Raw genomic sequence first — 8782 nt, forward strand, 5'->3', positions numbered from 1 at the left:
TCAACTGGCACATATGAGTCGTTTGAAAATAGGGTATTCCTTTGTGGAAGTTGTGCATGTGGAAAGTCCACCCTAGCCAGTGTTCTTATTGGTAGTCCAATACCACTTACATGGAAATCAACAGATGGATTAGTCATACACTTTGGGCGTAACGGTATCAACTTGGAAACGTTTGAGATGGTTCCCTTACAAGGAGGTAAATTAGTTTGAAAATTGTAAACCGTAATTATTGACGATGCATACAAATAATTATATTGCAAGAAATTGTCATACTTAAAGAAAATATTTAGTAGTTGGACTGTATTCAAACTGTGTTATCAAACATTAATTTAATAACTGTATTATTATTGTCGATTAATAAATTAGTTGTACAATTTATCAAACTGATAATGATTGAAGGAATATACATTGTACCAAAAAAGCAATCAAACAGTTGAAGTAATAAAGTCGACCACAATGTGGGCAAAACAAATTGAAAAAAAACGACAAATGATAGCAAAGCATTGCACAAGAAACTAAAGATTAAAAACCGGGTTAAATTATAATGTTTCGAGAGGTGAAGCGGTTCCTGTTTATCATGCTGCACTCATCGTTCAAATAATCAGAACTGAGTCGAAAAATTAATAAACTAATTGTATCTTATAAACGACCACGTCTATAACAAGAGGAACTGTGACTTTTGGAACTTATACTTCGCAAAATTCATGTTTTGGTACGGAAACCTGCAAAAATACGAAAGCAAACGTGCACTTTGGCATTGTATGAAGATTCTGAGGACATTTCATCACATTCTTATTAGGTGTTAATGAGGCAGATATAAATGTAAATATAAACAAGCATATGATATGCGAAAGGAAACCTCGAATATAATTATACTGAAAACAAAAGGAAGTACACAATTGCATACTATGGTTAAGATTTTGAAGAGAGATTCAATCAATTTAAAAAGGGTTTAAGGAGAAGTTGCTAATACACTTGGTATACTTAGATAAAGCAATGGCGAAATCCATGCTGTGGTAAATGAAACCACCTAAAAAGATGTGAATTAAAAAGCAAATGAAGAGGTATCCAATACCATTATATGATGAGACTGTGATTTTGTCTCACATGATGTTTTCCTATCTAGGTGATGGTCCATATGTAAAACAAAATCTTGCAGTAAAGTACTTTTTCAGTCTGTTAATGAAGGAAACGATTTGGGTTCACTCAATTTATTTACTACTTTTTTACTATAACAATTGTCTTCTCAAATACTTAATGAATGCTGAAAACGGGTCTCTATTAAAAACAATTTACTAATTGTATTATGTGGGTTAAAGACTATAAAAAATTAAAACATATGATACATAAAAGGCTTGATAAGTGTTGCTTGCCTACATCCATCTGTTGATGTCCTTGACAGGTCCTTTGTATTTAGTCTGCCTCTATTTATTTTTGTATTTTACTCGTTATACATGGTGTTTTCTCAGATAAATGTTCAAATGTGTTTACTAATTTTCTATATTAGAAAGTAACTGTTTTGTAGAAGACAGAGGTCAAAATGTACTGACGAAAGTTATAATCGGTAAGCCAACTCGTGAAACTAGCACATGTCAAAGTTCTGATACCCACCTGGACCAGCACATTGCGCCATCACCAATTGGAACTGATAATCTGGAATTAAATTTAATGGCTATAAGGAATGAAGCCAGTTACAGTTCCAAAGTTTCTCAACTATCCGATGCTTGTTTAACAAAATCTCAAGATTTATCGAGTACAAATACCGTCAGATCTAAAACAAAAAACACGCCATCAATTAGTCTGCCAAAAACGAAGAAAATTGAAGCATACGCTGTACATGAAGACATTTTGAAAGAAGTTAAGAGTGGTCAATACAAAATCAAGATTGCCCCTTCAGATCTGGTTGACTTTGGTGGTCAACGGTCGTATGATATGACCCATCAGTTATTTGTTCAGCACGGTGGGACATTTGTCATTATGTTTGACGGTAGTAGAGATTTTCATGAACCACTGAAGGAATATCCTACGGGAGATATTTCTAATGAATGTAAGTATAACATTATGGCAATGTAAAATATTTAAATTTACCATAACATACAATAATCAAAAACATGCACCCTAATATGTATTGCATTTATTAACATATGTAAAATCCGCTGAAATGCTTTGAGATCAAAGAACAATTAGAGAGATCATACACGTAAACAAAGCGATGTGTAAAGAATGTATTAATCATTAAATAAACAATATATTTTAGATATTAAAAAGTTTAAACTTCCCACTCACTCGATGCACGGTCTTCCATATTTCATTACATGTATTTCATATGCCACTACAGCATGTCAATCCCCCAATTACAATACAACCAGTATCCGTTCACATTTGAATCGTAGGAAAGGTATGAACTGTGGTCTCTTTTTGTATAACAGTGACAGACAGAAGGTATAAAACCACTAATTCATAGCCCCTTTGCTTTCTATGTTAAATTCTGCAATTTTAAGCATTAATGGCTACTAGTCTTAAGTTCAAATTAAGTGGCAGTTATTTCATGTCAAAACTGTACCTTATCCTGACTTGTGCTGAAAAAATCAACATACTTTAAATTGCATATAAGAGCATACTGGTTCCCGGAAGTTTGATAGTACAAACCTGTTTGTCTAAAACACTTTCTACAGAAGCTATTTTCCCGCGTAATAAGTTTGTTAAATTTTTTTGACAGTTCAAACGAGATCAGTAAACACTGATTAAACGATGCATTTTTTTTTACTTCCATAACGTTAAACAAACTATAACAAACGGCACACAATGTTTACAAAACTTTGGTTGGAAAGAAATACAATACATGGCAATACTAGTTTACTGATGTTTAAATCTCATAAATCGGTTAAGAAGAAAAATCAAAATTACATGCAATGACCGTGTACAGAAATATAACCCCCTTTTTTCTATAAATTGCTTGGTGCTTTCATTGCTTGGCTAAATATTTTAACTTATTTTTACTACTTTTCTAGCATAATGATTCATTAGAAATATGTAGATGTTATATGGTTGCAAATGAGACATTTTTCTATCAAAGTCACAATATGTAAAAAGAAAACAATTATAGGTCAAAGTACGGCCTTCATCAATAAGCCATGGCTCACAACGTACAGCCAGCTATGAAGGGCCGGAAACTGACTAGTGTAAAACAATTTAAACAGGAAAATGAGAATGAGAAACACGTAAGAACCCCGTCATCAAACAACAATCACTGACACAGGTTCCTGACTTCGGATAGGTGCAAAAATAAATGCAGCGGGTTTCCACGTTTTAAACCGGCGCTAACCATCACCGTAACCTAGCTTCAATTTAAAAAAACATATGTTCAGAAAAACAAGTAAACATACAATGAACGAATAAATTTGAACTATAACCTTCGAAAAAATGGCATTAAATATAATAACGTACACAGGTCTGAATATAATAAGTTTGTCGACAGGAATACAAATATATATTTTACAAATATATAAATTTGTTGTTCATAGTATGTAAAAACAGCCGTGAAAATTTATCGTCATACTAAATTCCAATCAAAGGTGGTACATATTAAAAAATATTGAAACGAAAAATAACATAAAATAAGTAAACATGGAATAACAAAATTGCATTACAAATTGTGTAACTGGTCAAATAAACACGAAAGTAAGCTGTTACAGAACGTGTATGTATATTTATACATCCAAATAACCATTCGAAAAGAATACAAAGTTAGTTATGTATTAATTTGAGGATGACATAATCGATATTTGTGCCAATCAAAACAACATGCAGAGGATCTTATTACTTAATTAATAAGATAACCTTTACTAATAATTATGTTTAAAGTTTCGGTGAGTTTACACGGATCACCAATATATTAGTTCATATATAAAGCCCTTCTTTCCTTATTTTCAAAAAACGTTGTTATCTGCACATTAAACGCACCATATTTTCGTAAAACCAGACAAAATGAATTAATAAAAAGACTTGACTTTTAGCTTTTTGTTGGTAGAGAATATGTATATTTATTCACTAGACAGTTATCTAGAAATAACAGAGTCCCATTCTTAATTGCATCAGGTTCGTCAAGTTTCGTAAACAACTTTCAAACTTTTAGGACTCAAACTAGCATTTTTACTCAAACTAGCAGTTTTTGTAAAAGTTTAATTGTTTCTTCACAATGAAGGAATATATTTTCATTGATTCAAAATGTAAAAAAAGCCATATTTTGGGAGATTAATCTTCAAATAGTACTTAAACTACACCAATTTGAATATAATTTTAAGGATTTTCCCGTTCCTGTTATGGAAACATTGACCTTTCCACATATACAAAACGAACGCTACCACTGATGAGTTGCGCGCATGCTGCTCTTAAAATAAGTTTATCCTTGATTTTTTTTCTCTCACATAGACGCTTTACTATTGCATATAATGGTCAAATCGAGAGCAAACGATCATGTGGTAAATAAAAGGTTAACAATCGAGATGCCAATATGCAGTTGTGTCAGCTTATTGCCGTAGACAAGTAGTCATGAAAAATCTAATATGCTTCTCGTTTTACATTTGAAGACCTTTTCTAGGATTTCAAAATTAAAAAAAAAAGTTAGATGACAACAACTACCTTCAACCCTGATTCTTGTTTTAATAGACATAGACCTATCTATAGTTGATGAAATGAATTGTAATTCCCATGAACTTTTAAAAAAATCACGGAAATATTTGATTTGATTATTATAAAACCTCATGTCTCCCTGTTAGTCGTTTGACAAGAAAGCAGAACTCTTCGTTATTTTAAAGAAATTTAAAGAGTACCAACGAGACCAAGATAATGGTATTGGGATTGGCATTTTCAGCATAATAATGGGTGTGTGTATGATTCAACGACTCCTAATCAAGCAACAGAGTTTCCAATATTTTAAATGCATCATTGCCTTTATGAATAAAAGATAAAAGTGTTTCAGTGAGAATAATGTATAAGACTGACGAGTGCTGTCCCATAGCTTGATACATACGCTAAATATCGACAAGATTTGATACATATTTATCAGTCTTAATAATGTTCTGGGGATCTGCATGTTTCACTAGTGTTAAACTGATCATCGTAATTGCAGTTACGGTGATCCCAACATGGCGGAGCCCACAACAGGTAAAATCGTCTATTTGTAATTTCTCCGTGTAAACGCGTTACTTTAAAGAATTACTCAGCCGCTAGGTTGATATGTACGGTAGTGTTGTATGTGTGTGTTCTTAATGTCATATACGACCTTGTTACCGAAATGATAGCCATTGAAAATTTACGGAAGATCATCATAACTCCAAGAATTTTGTTTGTTATGATAGCCGTAACTTGATTATAAGATAGTCGTAACTTGGCCATGATCATAGTAACTTGTTAATGATGATCGTAACTTTCTCTATATCGTCGCTGGGCTTCCAAAATGTCGTATATGACTTTTTTGACTAAAATTACTTTTTGACACAAATCGTCTTGGCGGGTGGAAATCTTTGATATTCAAAAATAGCATACAGTTTATAAACCAATCAAAACATTTGAAATAAGACATGTTACAAAATTGCCAATCTCAGTTGTTTGTAAAGCTTGCTTCCAAAACGTTGTATGTAAACTTGAAAAGTGTTGTATAATGGCTGTATGACCCCTTTCTGTAGCGATGTGAATTGCGAAATTTTCAAACTGCAATAGTATCAAAACAGCAAAGATAATGAACAATAGAAATGTGCCATTTTGTACATATACCTGGGGAAAACTTTTGTATAGTTTCATTGCATTTAATAGAAACAAGGGATTTTGTGGCAAATAAAATCAGGAATTTTGTAGAAAATCTACAGACTTTAATACAGACATTTTAGCTATAATATTTTAAACATAGATTACTCACTTGTTTTTCTATGATGTGCTAGCGTTTATTGTTTACAAAAAGTCGTAAACAAACTTTAAGTTCCAAAAAACTCGTGCAGAGTCTCTAAAGTCGAACGCACCCTAGAAGGTGTACTTGAATTGGTCCATCTTCATATTTGTTTTAGCTAATAACTTAGGTTATAAACTTGTTTTAAGGAAAACATTGCTAGCATTGCATGCAATAATCCTCTATTCATCAAGCACCGAAATGCCAAATATGAGAGTACAAGGGGAAAGGCTGTAGATTTTCCACAAAAAGCTTGGTTTTATTTGCCTCAAATTCCCTTTTTCTATTAAATGCAATGAAACAATAAAAAATAAAGCTTAGCACGAAGTTTTCCCTTAGTATATGTACAAAATGGCACATCTCTATTATTCATTATCTTTGCTGGATTGATACTATTGCTGATTGTAAATTTTATAATTCACATGGCTACAGAAGGGGTCATAAACCTTAACCGTCAGGATTCTATTTCGTCAAAATTATCTCCCAGTTTTAGGCATTATGCCTGTTCATTTTTACAATCGTTAAAATGAAAGCCATTGTAGGGATGACGCGCTGACAATTTAGCTCTTGAAACCGATAAATTTATCCACATAGCACCATTACGATCCTTATATGCCAGTTGTATTTTAAAAGACAAATGTATCTACTAGCTAATTAATGAGCATCAGTTATTGTACTTGTCTGCATTCAGTCCCCTAAAACTATTGTCTGATCGGTTGTCATGTTGAATTTTTAAAAATGCCGAATAGGCAGAAACCCAGTTGAAATAGAATAAAGGAATCGATGCTCTTTGTTAGAGAAGGCGATAAATGCCTACTGTAATGTTTACTATAGTAACAAACATTTTAAAAGTTAATAGAAACAAATGAAATGACAATTTTTCTGTTAAATTACGAATTGTTTTATTGTACAAACACCATTTGCATAATTTTTCAATTGATCTATTACATAATTAAGCAGAACAATTATATAGCAAGTCGACAATAAAGGTGTCTATTCAGTTGGACCTAAAAAATCCATAAGTTCCGATTTAAAAAAAGAAAAATAAGACAAACGGTGAACATATCAATCTATGTATTCCTTAATTTTCGTTTCTGCCCTTTCAAAAAATGGGCAACAATTACATCGAAAAGAGAAAACCGAGTGCACCTTTTTATGTAAGGGCGTGTTTGAGATAAATATTTTGTCTTGAAAACATATAAAGCAAAAATATTTGATACATCATCTCGCTTCAGATTCTATCGTTTTTATATATCCAGGTTAAAGATTGACTTTATAACATCGAAAATTCACAGTAAAAAAATGAAACTTGATATCTGATTGTTCTGCTTAATTATGTAATAGATAAATTGTAAACTTATGCAAATGGTGTTTTTAAGTTGAAAAAATATTTCATACACGAATGTTGTTTACGCGTTTGTTGTTATCTTTACACAACTTTTTTAAATTAAATATTCCGTTAGCAGAGGGTTCTGACAAAATCAATTACTATGATCATAGACAACTGACTCTATTTTAAAAGAGTAAAATCCATTTTATTCCCATTTATAAGCTTTTTTAATGTTTACCATAAATGAATGCAGATTTCATAAAGAAACACACAATGTTTACAATCTTCCATGCTTTTATTCTTATAATTGATAAAACTTACATTTAGTGTTCGGGGAATTTCCCAAAATATATGGAAGTTGTAAATATTTGTGGTAAAAATGTATGTGACAATTTTTTATTCAGGAATTTCCCCGAAATCACTTTCAACATTTAGTAAAACTTTTGGTAGCATAGCTATGTGACAAACAGATCTTAAACACATTTCGGGAAAAATCCAGAAAAAATAATCTAAATGTAAAATGTATAAAGCATATATGTCTTCAAACATTTCGGGAATTATCCCGAATACCCAACATATAAATATGCTATAACTTATAACTTATGACTAATGATTTCTTTTCAAATTTCGGGAAAAGTCCCAAAAATCTAAATCACTTATCAAGCATGCTTTTGTTGAATAGATTTCTTTAACCATTTCGGATAAAATCCCGGAACCAAATTTACAAAATTTATGTTACAGATTTCTTCAAACATATTGGGAAAAATCCCGAAAAAAACAAAATCTATATGCAAGATTTTAAATACAACGTATATGCTAGAACTCATGACTAATAATTTATTTTCACATTTCGGGAAAAATCCCGAAAATATAAATTTATTATCAGGCACACACTTGTTGCATAGATTTTTTTACCCATTTCGGGGAAAATCCCGAAATAAAATCTACAAAGCAAAAATTTTGCTACAGATTTCTTAAACATATTGGGAAAAATCCCGAAAAAGAAAATTTTTAAGATTTTACAACACAGAATTTTGATAAGTTTTTATGTAAGTTTGTTTCCAACATTTGTTGAAATTTGATGATTAATAAAAGACAATGTGTCAAATTGAAAAAAATATGAGGCAAAGTGCATATTACAAATTAAACATAAATATAATATTCCATTAAATAAACTGTTAACAAAGATATAAATCTGATCTTTATGGTTTTTTTTGTTGTAAAATTCAAATGTGGAAATAAAATGGCATTACTTAAACTTATAAACTATGCAAAATAATTAAAATAGATGTACTAGGATTGAAAAAGCAAGGTTTTAAAAATTATTTCTTAATTAAAAAGACAAAGATTGATAGATATGGTATAGAATAATTCATATATGCAATTACTACGCACTAGTTAACTAATAAACTCACATGTAGAACTACAATCACAACACTGTTTTATAAATAGCGGTTGCATTAACTGAGATAAAAGGTACCAACAAGATTTTCAGGATGTATGCCTAT

This window comes from Mytilus californianus, unplaced genomic scaffold (assembly GCF_021869535.1).
Source record: "Mytilus californianus isolate M0D057914Y unplaced genomic scaffold, xbMytCali1.0.p SCAF_8, whole genome shotgun sequence".
In the NCBI taxonomy this organism is placed as follows: domain Eukaryota; kingdom Metazoa; phylum Mollusca; class Bivalvia; order Mytilida; family Mytilidae; genus Mytilus; species Mytilus californianus.